General features: G+C 40.3%; 1 long non-coding RNA gene across 1 annotated transcript in view; it reads left to right on the forward strand.

Annotated features, from left to right (window-relative positions):
• LOC134585483 (uncharacterized) overlaps positions 1–15,791 on the forward strand; it is an 83,577-nt gene extending 67,786 nt beyond the window's left edge. The window contains exons 2-3 of the long non-coding RNA XR_010086524.1: positions 14,926–15,036; positions 15,698–15,791. This is a non-coding gene — a long non-coding RNA (uncharacterized LOC134585483). The remainder of the gene's footprint in view (positions 1–14,925; positions 15,037–15,697) is intronic.
• Positions 15,792–16,915: the final 1,124 nt, after the last annotated feature.

Raw genomic sequence — 16,915 nt, forward strand, 5'->3', positions numbered from 1 at the left:
TTGTGTTCCTTCGTGTTTGACCTTGGCTTTGTATTCTGACTTAGTTTACTCTTTATCCTTATCTGTTCTGTTTGCCGGCTTGCTGTTTACTGTGTACCAGACCCCGGCTAGTCCTAGTTTATGCTGTCTCTTTGTGCCCTTGACCTTGGATCGTTCCTGACTCTGTACTTCTCCTATATACGTCGAGTCTGGCCACTCTAAGGACCGGTAGACGTATCTCCCCTCTGTGTTGTCTTCTGTTTAGCTGGATCCTGCGTGTTGGGGTATTGTCACGGTAATATACCCCAACACGCAGGAATAGTCCAGATAGTCAAGAGACAAAAAAACAGGATTCGTCTTACCGGACCTTAGAATGGCCGGACTTAGACGAGTACAAGAAAAGACAGAGTCCAGAACAAGCCGAGGTCAAGGGAACGGAGAGACAGCGTAAAGTAGAACAAGCCAGGGACTGGTACACAGGAGAGCAAACCGGCGTATAGACAAGCAAGGATAAAGAGAGAATGGAGTCAGGAACAAAGCCAAGGTCAAGCACCAAAAAAACAACTGAACGATACAAGCACTAAAGGGAACTGAACAGAAACCACGATAGGGCAAGGTACAAAGGAAACAGGTGAGTATAAATACCCTAGTGTTCACTTTGATTGGCCCCTGTCATATCCACGCCCCCAAAACGTGAGTGTATGGGGAACATGGCATGACAGGGGCCAATGAGAGACTGATTCTAATTTTGTCTCCCACTGTCCCTTTAAGAGCGCGCCCGAGACACGCGGCGTGCTCTAAGTGTCAGGCGGGACACGAGGCCGCGTCTCGCGGTCACTGCCCGCCTTCCTGATCTCGTCGTCGGATGAGCCGCGCGCGGCTCGTGCAGGAGCAGGACCGCGCGCGGCGTGAAGAGAGGACCCCGGCCGGCCCCTGGAGATGGTAAGTACTGCTACAGGTATATTCTCGTTACATGATTATTTTATATATGTGTTAGTATATTTAGAGCATTCTGTTGTGAGTATTCCTATGTCTTCTTATCATCATTATCCTCTCGTCTCAATCTTCAATAACTTCAATACTTTTTAATGCTTCATATACTCAAACTTATATACCTATGTTTATATTTTCTCTAGAAGATCATTTATGTTGTGATTAGTGTCAACGAATTATATATATTATCTCTTTTATGTATATTTTTTTATATTTTCTCTTTTTTATATATATTTCTACAATATTGTGAGTTAAATTTATTTAATTTCTGTGTATTTATTTTTTAACTGCATTTTCCAGTTGTATCCTATATATTGGTCGGAAAAATTCCGTAATTACGGAAAAATTACGAAAAAATGAATTCCCAATACGGATTCCCAATTTGTCTAACTCCTCTGTTGGATCCTTAGCCACGATTGTTTTCTCATTATATTGAATAAGAAGCTTGGTAGGAAACCCCCATCTATATGGGATATTATGATTGTAGTGTAGTAGTCATATCCCTAGTGTAGTAGTCATATCCCTAAATCTTTTACGATTATTCCTGGTGGCTTGTGACAAGTCCGGAAAGATTACTATATCAGTATATTTTCCTTCTTGAAGTTTTTTATAACGGACCTTTCTCATCAAGGAGTCTTTAAGTGAGCAATTCAGGAATCGTACTATGACGTCCCTTGGTTCTGTTGTTTTTATATTAGTAGGTTTCTGAATCCTATGTATTCGCTCAAATGGTGCTTCTCCAATCTCGTGAGTTTCCATATATTGAGCCATATATTCTTTTAAATAATCCTCCATTTTATCTGATTTAATTTCTTTGTTTGTTCTAGCTAATGCTAATGCTAACGGTACTTAAACAGTACTAAACATTGAATAGGTGCTATTTAGGACATAGTAGAAATGGTAGTGCTACTGTATACTTGCGGCCCCCTTTGTCAGTCCCAGTTATTCTAAATATTGTTGCCTGTTCGTCCGCTGGTACTGTCCATTCGTCTGATGACCTGCTCTAAACGGCTATTCGGCGTTCCGTGCTGCTGTCATTGCCACTATTGCCAACCTCTCCCCTGCTCCGAAGTCTCCCTCTCGCTCTCCTGTCCCCCGCGCGCCCGCAATGTCACTCCGTTGGCTACGTCATCACACCTGGACCCGAGCACTGCGTGTCCAACCTACCGACTCCGCTTTAAATATTTAAACTTCAAGAAAGCATATCAATTAAACTGTTAGCAGGTTTTTATCCCCCACCCTCCACGACTCCTCTCCTGCAACTGTCAAAAATTACCTACTAAGCCCTCAATTAATACTTTTCTAACAACCTACTTCATACCCCTACTTTTACCCTTTGTGTCACTATACCCCACTCCCTCTAGGATGTAAGCTCATGGAGCAAAGCCCTCCACCCCTCTGTTCCAGTACGTCCAGCTGTCTGGTTACAATTACATGTCTGTTACTCCACCCATTGTACAGCGCTATGGAGCCTGATGGTGCTATATAAATAATAAAATAATAGTAATTTGCTGGGGCATTGAAGGCTTTACTAGCAACAAAGCTTACTAGAAGTGTCAACGGAATGTAAAAAAAAGTCTGCATTTGATCAAAAAATATACTAACAGCAAATACAGGTAAAGCAGCACTGTCATACTAAATGTACCTTTCTCCTATTGTTTCTTCATTTTTCAGAATCTGTTCTTTTTCTTGTAACTTACATTACAAGGGTTGTTTTACGTTTCAGCTGATATCTGAACCCTTTGCATATATCTGACATTCTCATTTCTGGTTTTGCTTGGGTATTACAAATTAGTTAAAGGAATACTATAGGCATCAAAACAACTTTAGTTTAATGAAGCAGGTTTGGTGTACAGATCATGTCCCTGTAGTGTCATTGCTCAAGCATCTGACATTTAGGAATATAATCACTTTATTTTCAATTTATGGAGTCCTGGCCACACCACGTCTGGCTGTGACTGACACAGCCTGCATGAAAAATGATACAAGGTTTAATTTTCAATCAGACCTCTTAACCTGCCTTAGAAGTTTTTGTTTATATCTTTCTGTGTAAATTGAACTTTAATCATACAAAGGAGGCCACTACAGTGTCTTGAAGGCTATTGACAGAACATGATATAAGAAATTCTAGATTAAACAGACCGTATATACAGAAATCCACTTTTTGGGAAGTGTTTAGGAAGGCTGTGAAAGTCACATGCAAGGAGGTATGAATAGGACTGTATAACTCCAAAAAGGCAGGGGCATGCTCTATACACCAGAACTGCTTCCTTAAGCTAAAGTAGTCCATTTAATGCTTAAGAATAATTACATTGTTTGCATTTCTATCTAATAGCCCTCTCCTAAAGGGCAGTCCACCTTATTTGATTGCAAATTCCTGTCCTAATGTGTTTTACACCCCACCTCCTATAGAATGTAAGCTCGATCGAGCAGGGTCCTGTTCAACCTATTGTTTCCTGTAAGTTTATTTGTAATTGTCCTATTTATAGTTAAATCCCCTCTCATAATATTGTAAAGCGCTACGGAATCTGTTGGCGCTATATAAATTGCAATAATAATAATTAGAATATAATTGTCAGTGTTTTAAAGTGGCAGGAATCCAATAAGCACAATGTCACCGATAGCAAGGTACAAAAAGGTAGAATCCATAGATGGAGTCGTGCAAGGAGTAAGCTCAGTCCAAGCAGCTTGGGTTTTTGGGCAATTAAATAGGCAAGTGGTCAAATCCAAAAGTAAGGCAATGGTTTAACAGATACAGAGTGCATAAACAACTGAACTGAGAAATGTAGGCACATAACTAAGCACTGAGGGAAGATACAGAGAGTCTTAAATAGGGAGGGGGAGATACTCCCATCCATCATGATCATGACTCCCACCAGGCTGTTCCATAAAGCACACGCTCTCCATGGAGTCCAGGAAGGCACTTCCCTGATGGCTGTGGCGGTGAGAAAGCCCTGATCATGAAACACATGGCTGTAGTCACTAATGGTGTCACACCGGTACACTGGGAGTCAGGGCACCCCATGAACCACCAGCTTAGAAGGTTGAACACCCTCATGTTGACTTTGGAGGGGGGAGGACCGCGGAATGATTGGCTGGCCATGCTGGAACTTCAAGCAGAAAGGTAGATTTTTGACAATAATCTGTTTGTTTGTTTTTTGCTACTTTGTATGACCTTGTTATGTTTGCAGAAATAAATTGTAGGACTAAAAAAATCTCACAGTGAAAATGTTAGAGACAATTAGAGTAATGTCTGTAAATTATATACAATTATCATTTCATAGTGAATAACAAGTAATGCTAATTAGTATGCATGTTTCTTTTTTACCCTTCCTCAAACTAAGGTCACAGTTTAATAATGTAGAATAAGCTTTCCAAATCAGCAGAATGAATCATATAATCAGTAAAAAGTTAAATATTCAAAATTTTCTACATTTTAAGAGCAATTTTAGCATAGAATGGTAAAAGTTGGTAAAAACTAGGGATGTGCATGGGCAAAAAATTTAGTTCCGTTCAGAAATTCGGGTAAGTAAAAAAAATGGACAATTCTGCACTTCGGTTCGGCAATTCCAAAATTCTGAACTTTGGCAATTCTGAATTTTGGCAAATCGGGACGTCTGCAATTCGGAACATCTGTAGGGCTCCCTAACCCTAACCCTAACCTAGCCCTAACCCTAGCCTATACCTTAGCCTATACCCTAGCCCTACAACTGCCCCTAACCCTACCTCTACCCCTAATCCTACCCCTAATCCTACCCCTAGCCCTAAACTCTACCTCTTCTCCTACCCCTAACCATACCCCACCCCTCTCATCATTTACCCAATTGTCCCTCCCTCTCTTGTTTTGCCACTTTTCAGAAACCCGAGGCACTTCAGCAATTTGGCACTTTGGCAATTCAGCACTTCGGCAATTCGGTTCAGTTTGGCACTTTAGCAATCCCAAGCACTTCGGCACTTCCAAAATTCTGCAATTCGGTACTTAGGCACTTCAGGCATTCGGAAGCATTTGAATGTCCAAATTGCCTGAAATTCGTCCGAATTCACATTCGGAATGAAACTAATTGCACATGTCTAGTAAAAACATGTGAAAAAACAGAAAGTGCTGGTGCGGAAAGATTGAACAAAAACACCTCAAGTGTTTATACATGTAACAAAGTGCTGTGTATACACAGTGGAACGAGTGTTATCCCACACTCAAAACAAAACAAACACATATGTGCATATATACTTATAATCTTCAAATATGCACTGATTTGCACATTGGTGTGCTTTCATGCAGTAGTGAGCATAGCACAATATGGCCACAATATGATGAAAGTAAATCCCTCTATTTCATACATACATACAAAGACACATACACACATACAGACAGACAGACAGACAGACACACACACAAGACATACATAAGACATACATACACACAAGACACACATACACACAAACAAACACACACACAAAATATTTTTGTCACCCTCCTGTTTCCTACCTTTTAGGTGCAGGAGGGTGACATTCCCTGGGGTCCAGTGGTTGCTCAGTTTGATGGGGGTCAGAAATCCCACTCTGAATCACTCCTCATACCTCCCGCATGGTCTGTGTGTTTGATGGGAGAAGTGACATGCAGTCACTCCTCCTAGCTGTGTGTGATGTAATCACAGGAGGCCCAGTAGCTCTGTTAAAGCGCCCGGCGCTGACTGGGCCCCCTGACAATCCATATCCATTGGGTGACCCTGACAGCATGGGCCACCCGATGGATCACTTGGATGGTTTGCTGCGCGGGCCAGTGCCGCAAATGGTGATGGCAGGCACCCGGTCGCAGGGGTCTGCAGGAAGGCCGGGCCCCCTGGAGTGACAGGCCCGGTCGCAGCCACGACCCCTGCGACCGCTGTATGTGTGCCGCTGCTCAAAACCCTCTGTTCCTGTGTGTCCAACTCGCCTGGTTACAAATATGTGTTTGTTAGTCCACCCATTGTACAGCGCTGCGGAATTTATTGCCACTTTATAAATAATAATAATAACTATGCATATTGTGTTATTAGGTGGTTGTAATTGCAATTCAACCATTTGGGGATCTAATTTTTTAATTATCCTTAACTGTTTATACAACTGTAAAATCACATTTAGTTCTCAGAGCATTGTAATAGACATTTAATAGACAGGATATCACCTGCCTACTTGTGAACATGGGTCTCATCATTTGAAAGAGAATACTCACCTATTTCATATGAAGTTTGTTTTGCGTTTGCTTTAAGCTGTACCAAAAACAAATTAAGTAGATGAGTGACATTTTTAATGAGTACCCGAAACAAATTTCCAGTGTGTAGTTAATCACCATAAGAAAGCAATCACGGCTGTAAGGAATGTGAATTATTTCCTTTAAGGAATTAGGTCCCCGCCATCAGATAATGTCAGCAGAGGAGCGTCATCCAGCAAAAAAAACACATATTTGTGTTCAGTGGTGTATCTTGGTTTTGTGCTGCCCTAGGCAGGACAAAACTCAGACACCCCCCCCCCCGCGCGTACGCGCGCCACCCCCACCCAACCCTTCCCCCCTGCCCCGCCTTCTAAATACACACACATTCACTGACAGATACGCATACACTAGCTAACAGACACACACAGTCGGACACACACAGTCGGACACACACACACACAGTCGGACACACACACCAACAGACACACACAGTGAGACACACACACCAACAAACACACACAGTCGGACACACACACCAACAAACACACACAGTCGGACACACACACTAACAAACACACACAGACTAACAAACACACACAGTCAGACACACACACTAACAAACACACACAGTCGGACACACACACACTAACAGACACACACAGTGAGACACACACACTAACAAACACACACAGTCTGACACACACACTAACAGACACACACAGTGAGACACACACACTAACAAACACACACAGTCGGACACACACACACTAACAGACACACACTAACAGACACACACTGTCGGACACACAGTCAGACACACACTGTCGGACACACAGTCAGACACACACACTAACAGACACACACACACACACTAACAGACACACACACACACACTAACAGACACACACACACACACACACTAACAGACACACACACTATCAGACACACACAGTCAGAGACACACTCACATTAACATTTTTTTTTTTTATTTACTCCCCCCCCCCTACCTTTGGGAATGCTGGGGGTGGGGGGGTTCTCCAATTCCCTGGTGGTCAAGTGGCTGCAGGACGGCACTGGCGGGCAGGCTGGGCGGCCGGCGAGGGAGCTCTTCCCCTGAACTCTCTGCTCAGCTCCCTCGCGCGCCGCCCGCAGAGTGAGGCTGGGAGGCGGAGCCGGAATATGACGTCATATTCCGTCTCCCAGTCTCACTCTGCGGGCGGCGCGCGAGGGAGCTGAGCAGAGAGCTCAGGGGAAGAGCTCCCTCGCCGGCCGCCCAGCAACCAGCAACCAGCCCAGCATGTCTGTTAGCCGCAAGGCTAACAAGACATTTGCCTTGAGCATTTGGGGGCGGCGTTTTTTGCCGCCCCCTGGAAAATGCCGCCCAAGGCAAATGCCTTGTTTGCCTCGCGGCTAATACGCCCCTGTTTGTGTTCAGAGATATCTCACAAGTACAAAAGTTGTCCCCATGTACACATTTTATGGGGTTTTGGAAAGTTACAGGTTCAAATATGGGGCTTTCTTCTTTTCAGTTTTTACACATTGACATTGAGGCCAATCAATGTTGTCCTGAGGGGTTGGCATAGCAACCAAATGGTTGGTTTTACAGTTGGAAGCAGTGAAATTACCACACTACCAGTGAACAATACTGAGTAAGTCTGGCAGTGTCTTTCCTGCCCCCTTCCCAATTGTTCTGTTCTGGAATTGCTGCTTTGTGTTGTGTTTTCTTTGTTTTTTAATTTTGCCACAGCTGTGGGTTTCCTGTGCAGAAAGTTTGGTAAAGGAATAATGCCCGGGCGGACTTGGGGAATCACAGCCTGAATTTAGTTGATAACGAAAGACAGGCTGAAGAGGCTCTGCAAGAAGTTTAAAGTGTACCAGTCTTCTGGGTAAAACCAGCAGCTGACAGTATTTGGCTGTGCTGATTAAGTAAAGCTGTGGCTGTTGCCAGTACCCACTTAACATGGTGTTGCGTTACTTGTTGGGAATGGAAGGGTAACAGGATTTGGTGATCAAAGGAGTCAGCAGTCATGGCATACCATTTGCAAAAGTACACAATCCAGTGTATTCAAAATCGGATATGCCCATTCTTTTTTAATTGACACCTAGCCAACTTGGCCAAAGTTGGTGTTCATATTTGTTTTTTGCAAATTTCACATAAAAACTGCACTTTTGAAATGTCGCCACTGTACACTTTAACAAGCCATCTCTAAGGGGCTTGACCGCGTATTTGCATATATATATATATATATATAGAGAGAGAGAGAGATCAAAGGTAGGAAAAGCACTCCAAGGACTTCTTTCAATGTAGAAAATAAGTACATTTTATTCGGCAACTGCCATGAAAACTTCAACGTTTCAGTCCTGTGTCAGGACTTTCGTCAAGGCAATTATCTATAATTTTAATGGTAAGTGTATTTTAACAGTGAGACAGAACAAAAAAAAAAAATTCCAGAAAAAACCCATGTCAAAAAATTATAAATGGATTTGCATCTCAATAAATGAAAAAAGTATTTGATCCCCTATTAATCAGCAAGATTTCTGACTACAAGGTGTCTTTTATACAGGTAACGAGTTGAGATTAAAAGGGAGTGCTCCTAATCTCAGCTCATTACCTGTATCAAAGACACTATCCACAGAACCAATCAATCAGGTTCCAAACACTCCACCATAGCCAAGACAAAAGAGCTGTCCAAGGATGTCAGGGACAAGATTGTAGACAAGATTGTAGACCTACACAATGCTGAAATGGGCTACAAGACAATGAACATCTGAATGATTCAGAGGAGAACTGGGTGAAAGTGTTGTGGTCAAATGAGACCAAAATCGAGCTCTTTAGCATTAACTGAACTTGCCATGTTTGGAGTAGGAGGAATGCTGCTTATGATCCCAAGAACACCTTTCCCACCATCAAACATGGAGGTGGAAGCATTATGCTTTGGGGGTATTTTTCTGCTAAGGGGACAGGACAACTGCACCGCATCAAAGGGACAATGGATGGGGTCATGTACCATCAAATATTGGGTGAGAGCCTCCTTCCCTCAGCCAGGGCATTGAAAATGTGGATTAGTATTTCAGCATGACAATGATCCTAAACACACAGCCAAGGCAACAAAGGAGTGGCTCATGAAGAAGCATAATAAGGTCCTGGAGTGGCCCAGACAGTCTCCAGACCTTAATCCCATAGAAAATCTGTGGAGAGAGCTGAAGATTCAAGTTTCCAAATGTCCGCCTCGAAACCTTAATGGCTTGGAGAGTATTTGCAAAGAGTATGTGTGTAAACCTGGTGGCCAACTACAAGAAACAGCTGACATTTGTGATTGTCAACAAGGGCTTTGCCACCAAGTACTAAGTAGGGGTACAAATACTTATTTTGCATATTGACATGCAAATCAAGGTATACGTTTTTTAACCTGCGCTTTTCTGGGTTTATTTATTTTTTGTTATTCTGTTTCTCACAGTTAAAATATATCTACCATTAAAATTATAGACTGATCATTTCTTTCAGTGGGCAAACGTTCAAAATCAGCAGGGGATCAAATACTTTTTTCCCTCACTGTACTTTTATTTGTGCTTTTTCACACACATGAACTCCATTTTCACAGGACATTTCATATTCCTGATTTGAGTTAGTGCAATAAAGCCTTTGCATTTTGATTTGACATTGTCTCCTGAATATAACAGTACCTCCATTCACCAGTTTTTCAGGTTTTTTGGGGAAGTCAAAGAGTCAAATATATTACATGCCCATTTCAAAGTTGAACATTTGACAAAGTGATTTTCTGGGCCTATGTCGTATGTGAGAGAGTATGCCAGGCCCGAGTACTAACATTTCATTACATTTTCAAAGATAGGCAACCCAGATTATGTCAATCCATTTTTATTTGTGTTTTTTCTTCACATAAATTCAGTTTTCCCAGGACATTCATAAAAATTCAGTTTTCCCAGGACATTTCATAATCCTGGTGTGTATTAATGTAATAAAGCCTCAATATTTTACTCAGCGTTGTCTCACTTTTATTTATTTTTTTTGTTGCAAAATGTTATAGAATTTGTTAAAAACTTGTTACAAAAGTGGAACGTTGTCTTTTACAAAATTGTAAGATTGTGAAATATGTACAAATGTTTTTTTAATGTAATCCTTCTTTAGAATTTTTTTCAATAAAAGAAAAACATAGTAAAAAAACAAACATGCATTGTCTCAATAACAGAACCCCCATGTACCGATTTTTTTCTTTTTTTTTTTTTTTTGCTGAATCACAGGTCCAAATATATTAGATGCCCATTTCAACTAGTAAAATCAGCCAAGTGATTTTCTTTTTAGATGTTGCCTTTGAGAGTACATGGTACCCTAAGAAAGAAAACTATCCCATGATGGCATTTCAGTTTATGTATTCTAAATGTAGTATTTTGGGTTGTTTGGTGTAGCCACTTAATAATTGCTGTACTTAATGTAAACAGGGAGAGGCCAAGGTCAGGGGAATCCAGAAGTAGTTGATAAAATAAGCCAATAAGTTTGTGCAGGCAGCTACCAAAGAGTAATCAGGACAAGCCGATGTCAGAAACCCCAAAAAATTAAACAAACTAACAAAGTCCCATACCGAGTGATTCAATAGTTCAGCTTGGTATGGTAGATTCAGAAACAATCTGTCACACAGACAGTAGGTAGAGATGGGCCAGAAGGGCAGTAACAACTGGAGTGCTTTCAGAATCATTTACCCAGTGCCCCAGTGGAGAATCGGGGGACTGGGTAAGTTAGATATTGAACAAAGTTTCAACATAAATCAAGGAATGGGTATAGCTTACCAATGGCTGCTTTTTTATATAGCACATAGGAATTGAAAAGTGCAACCTGGCTTAAATAGATTGCAATCTTCATGTACCTGGCCCTACCTTTTTAGTATACTGTACTTTAGTTTTTCCATCTGCTAAATTCGACCTCTTGCAAACACTGTCACTGTACTTTTGTTGTGCATTGTAGACATAATGTATACATCTTTCTAATGTGTGAATTGAAGGGCCAGCACTTCATCTTGGTATAGAGGTTACGAGGTTAAGAGGAACCTTTGCTGCTTCTGCTGCTTGTCAGGGTTTGGGGGGAAACCTCTTTGTTGTTTATGCACTGTGCCAAATACTAGAGTTTTGAAACAAAATACATGTTTAAATAAATGAATACAGGTATAATAGTTATCAACCCATAGATGGGTTTTAACAAGGGAAGGATCACATTTTACATTGCTATGTTACTATATTCAAATTAAAACATAACTTATTTTAACAATTCTAAAATGATTGACTAGTTGAATTTGGAGTTTCCCATTGTAAACTCTTGATCAGGTAGGTGTTGTTGGCTTCTCTGAGGCAGTGTCTTGAATGAATAAAATGCATAAAAATAAACTGGTGAACCCCTTCTATTTCTTAAAATGCTGATTGTTTACATAAATTAATAATAAAACATTTTTTTGAATTCCTAAAGAAGTGGTGATTGAAGACTTGTGTATTTATTTCCAGGAATATTGAATTTAACCGTAATGGCAGGCAAAAAAAAATAATTCTGTTACTCAGCTGACGAGATGAGTGTAATTGTGACTGTGCAGGCATGGCTTCCTGGTTGCTAAGTTGTCTCCAATTGTTTTTAAGTATCCAAGTAATTGGATAAGTGTTATTAGTTGTTGACCAACCTGATATTATACCTTTATATTTTTGGAAACAAATACTTTGTTTGGAAACAAATTACTATGTTTATTAAATAAAACTATTTTATCTTAAACAAAATTGTTGCATGTTTAATATTAGAATGGTAAAATCCACTTTTTATTTTTTAAAAAAAATGTAATGTTTTTTTGTTCCTCTTTATTGTGTTTATATTTGTTTAACGTTTATATTGAATGTTGTATATTTTTTGAATTTGCAAAAAAACTAAAACCTCATTTAAATAATTTGAAAAGAAGGGCATTCATAGGCGTATAAACTATTAGAAATTCAAAGGGAATTGGAGCTGGGAAGAATAGTGATTTGAATATTTTTTCCAATTCAGATATTGTGGTCTAAACTTTGATTTCCAGACTTTAGTGAATAATTGCTTGTCACAGTCATGGCATTTAAGTTATAATTTTATCATAGACATGTAAATCTGGCTCTTGCTTTGTATATACAAAATATTTAATTTACAAGAATATCTATTATGAGATTGGGGTATTACATAACCCATACTGATCATTTTACAAAGAATGTAGAGGCATCCATTGAAAAACAAAATACACAATACGTATTCACTGATTTGTTATTCATGATAATGAATGATAATCATTTCACCCTTTGGATATATCAGGCTATAACTGTACAACAGGCCAGGAGGCATGGAGTAAGAATAGGAGCCAGGGAGCCACAATGATTAAAGGCTACTACTTTAGATGACCTCCTTGTCACTCACTGGATTTGTAAATTGCCAAGTGACCTAGACAACTAATCAGAGGTTATTCTAAAACAAAAACAAGGAGATGAGACATGAAGTAAACCGAGACTCATGCAATGTGTATATTATCTGAGAGTTGAGAGAATATATGGGAATTATAAAAGGCATCCAAAAAAGAAGAGTAATGTGATATTCAAGATATTTAGTAATAAGTTATCTTAAAATGAGACCAGGCACATAATGGTAACATTATTCCAGAGGGAAAAGGGCTTGGAATGGATTTGTTTGATAATCTCCCTATATGGTAAAATTAATTCTTGTAGGATAGCAATAGGGGGGTGAACCATGGAAATGAGTTTTAAAGTGAGGTTGAAGGGAGAGACCCACTGGGCAGGTGTCTTTATTTGGGATGAGTCAGAGCTATGCTTATTACATCAACAGTGGAGAAGTGGAAGGGTGTAGTGGCAGAACTACTGCCAGTTTAGCTGGTGCAGCTGCACCAGGGCCCGCACACTGAGTGTACTCAACAGGTGCAGCCCTGCAACAGCCTAACCAAGCCTCTTTAAAGGACCAGTATACCAGCTCAATGAACTGGTCTGGGTGCCAGGTCCATCTTGGGTTAACCACAGAAACTGCCATGTTTACATTAGGGTAATCCAGCCTCTAGTGGCTGTCTCATTGACAGCCGCTAGAGGCGCTTCCACGCTTTTCACTGTGATTTTCACAGTGAGAAGACACCAACGTCCATGGGAAAGCATTGAGAAATGGTTTCCTATGGACTGATTGAATGTGCGCGCGGCTCTTGCCACGCATGCGCATTCAGGGGATGATGTCGGAAGAGGGAGGAGAGGAGATCCAAAGACCCTTTTGAGCCAGGAAAACAAGTGTTTTCCTGGCACTATAGTGGTCATTTAATTATGAAAGCTGGTCACATCCTCCCAGATAACACTAAGCCACGTGGGAGGAAGAGGATAGAGAGGGAGGGGAGGGCAGACTGGGGAACCTGTGACAGTCTTAATCAGCAGACTGAACTCAAGGAAGCTACGCTCCTGCATCCAAAAGGTAGGAAATAGGCAGGTGGATAAATAGGCAGCTACCCTCCTGCATCCAAAAGGTAGGAAATAGACAGGTGGCTAAAACATGTTTACATTTTCTATGTGTGTTTGTGTATTAGTATACGTACCAAAGAAAATAGTTACTTGCGCACTATCCCAAATCACCATGCATATTAAGTAATGGGAGGTTGTTAGTATCACTCCAATGGCCATTAGGTGGATTCTCACCTGCCATGTCAAGGCACATCTCTTGAGTAGGTGAGTCCTACATGTGTGTCAGTGTGTGTATCTGTGTATCTATGTCAGTGTATATCTGTATGTGTGTCAGTACTTGTATCTGTATGTGTATCAGTGTGTGTCTGGATATCTGCATATGTATATGTGTGTCTGTATCTGGATGTCTGTCAGTGTATGTCTGTATCATTGTGTGTGTGTGTGTGTGTGTGTGGCAGTGTTTATGTAAATGTGCATACATTTCAGCATTCAAATGCCAACACTACACACAAATACACCCCTGCATTCAAACGTCAACACTACATACACATACACCCCTACATTCAAAACACTACACACAAGTAAACCTGCTTTCAAATGGCAATACATAAAAACACAACACTACTCACAAATACTCCTGCATTCACACACACATACTCTATAAAAAACATGATTACATTCAAATGCCCAAACACTGTTCAGTGATAAATACAACCCTGCAAGGATTGGCAAATTATACATCCCCAGCTGTCAAAGTATTGTTGGAGTTGTACCACAGACAAGGAACTACCTTTTGGCCATCCTTACAATAGTGCACCAGGGCCAGCCTTTACTATAGGGCTGCTACTGGAAGGGTATACTATATAATAAGATGGGGAAAGGGAACAAGCTGATGAGCACAGGAAAGAAGATGGCAACTGTATGAAGGTGTTGTCAGGGGCTGAAAAACTATTAAATGGACAAAGTAACATGTAATTTTAACTTAATGTAATGGGTGTGAGATGATTTGTGTGACCATAGCATCAAGCATCAGGAGGTGGGGTTTTAATGGGCAAGGCATCCCTTTGTCCTTTGACCCAGGCATAAACTGTCTTTGGACAAACCAGTTTATGTCTCCTAGAAAGCCTGTTTTTGATGGTTATATTTGAGCCAACAAAGGCTAGAAGTCTTTTTGGTAACCTGTGATACCTATTTGCTGGATATGCTGATGCAAGGCATGGCATGATTTTTATATTTTTATTACATATTAGTATAAATAGTTTTATTTGTAATGTGCTAACACATTCTACAACACTGTACAGTAGGTGGACTAACAAGCAAATAATTGCCACAAGACAAGTTGGACGTACAGGAAACGTAGGTGGTGAGAACCCAGCTCAGAAGAACTTACATTCTATATGATGCTTAAATAGGTAAGTGTCTGTGTTTACATTTATATGTGGAGCATAAAGTTTATACATCCCTGAATTTTAATTGTTCTAAACAATATTGTCTTATTCTGTGTTAATATATTTAGTTGTTAATATTTAATTTTAAATAGATGAAATTGCCAATTCAGTATACCAAAACTATAAAATGATATTCCTTGTAACTGAGCCATACTGCTGCAAGTATCAGACTGCCTATACTAAATTTTGTTTTTGGCCGAAACAAATGTTTCTGTTGTGCACGTCTAATGTATATATTTTGCAATACAATCATAGGTGGGGTTTTAATGGGCAAGGCATCCTTTTGTCCTTGGACCCAGGCACACATTATCTTTGGACAAACCTGTTTCTGCTCCTAGAAAGATTATCTTTCTTGTTTTTCATAGTTAAATGTGAGCCAAGAAAGGCTAAAAGTCTTTTTGCCAATCTGTGCTACTTATTTGCTTTATGCCTCTGCTGGATATACTAATACAAGGCAAAAAAAAACAGACACAATTTGTATATTGTAATACCTTTTTTATTGGACTCACAGGATTTTTTTAAAGACAAGCTTTCGGGAAAACCTCCCTTTCTCAATCTGAAGCATTTCTGATATATATTATTTTTTTTGTATTGTGCTATCAAATTTTACAACACTGTACAACAGGTGGATTAACAAACAAATAGCTGCAACAAAACAAGAAGGTGGAACAGACAGGAACAGAAGGTGGTGAGGACCCAGCTCAAAAACGCTTACATTTTAAATGATGCTTAAATAGGTAAGAAGCTGTTTCTACATTTATCTATGAATCATACAGTTTATACATCCCTACATTTTTATTTGTTTACACAATATTGGCTTCTTCTGAGCCATACTGCTACATAAATGACTATCAAACTACCTGAACTAAATGTTGTTTTCGGACAAACCAAATATCTAATGTATATATTTTGCAATACACTAAAATTGTCCCACCCTCTTGGTTCATCTAAATCTTTTGTCTTTGAATCTTATCTCAAACACTGCATGAACAAAATTTGGTTCCAGGCCCGTCTTTAATTTTGATTGGACCCTGGGCAAGCATTTACTTGGGCCCCCCTGACTACATATAGATACACACAAATACACTACCTGACACACATGCAGATACACACTGACCGCATATAGATACACAAAAGAACATACAGATACACACAGACACTGACACACACATAGACACACACACAGATACAAACACTGACATACATGCAGATACAAAAGGTACACACACTGACTACATATAGATACACTGACACACATACAGACACACATGCAGATATACAGATACAAACACTGACACATACAGATACACACACAAACACAGATGGACAACATACAGATACAGAGACACATTCTGACAGACGTACTGACACAGACAGCCATACTGAAACACACATACACAAAGACATACTGAACCAAACAGACATACAGATACACTGACAGACATACTGGCACATATACACACAGACAGATGGACATACTGAAACACACATACACTGACAGACATATTGACAAACACAGACATACAGAACCACACGGACACTGACAGACTCACACATAGACATTCTGTCACACCTACACACAGACAGATTCATGCACACACAGACATACTGACACACTGACAGACATTCTGGCACACATACACACAGACAGACATACTGAAACACATACACACAGACCCTGAGAGACAAACACACATACAGACATACTGACAGACATTCTGGCACAGACAGACAGACTGAAACACATACACACAGACACTGAGAGACAAACACACACACACAGACATACTGACACACTGACAGACATTCTGGCACACAGACAGACAGACTGAAACACAGACAC

This window comes from Pelobates fuscus, chromosome 2 (assembly GCF_036172605.1).
Source record: "Pelobates fuscus isolate aPelFus1 chromosome 2, aPelFus1.pri, whole genome shotgun sequence".
Lineage (NCBI taxonomy): Eukaryota > Metazoa > Chordata > Amphibia > Anura > Pelobatidae > Pelobates > Pelobates fuscus.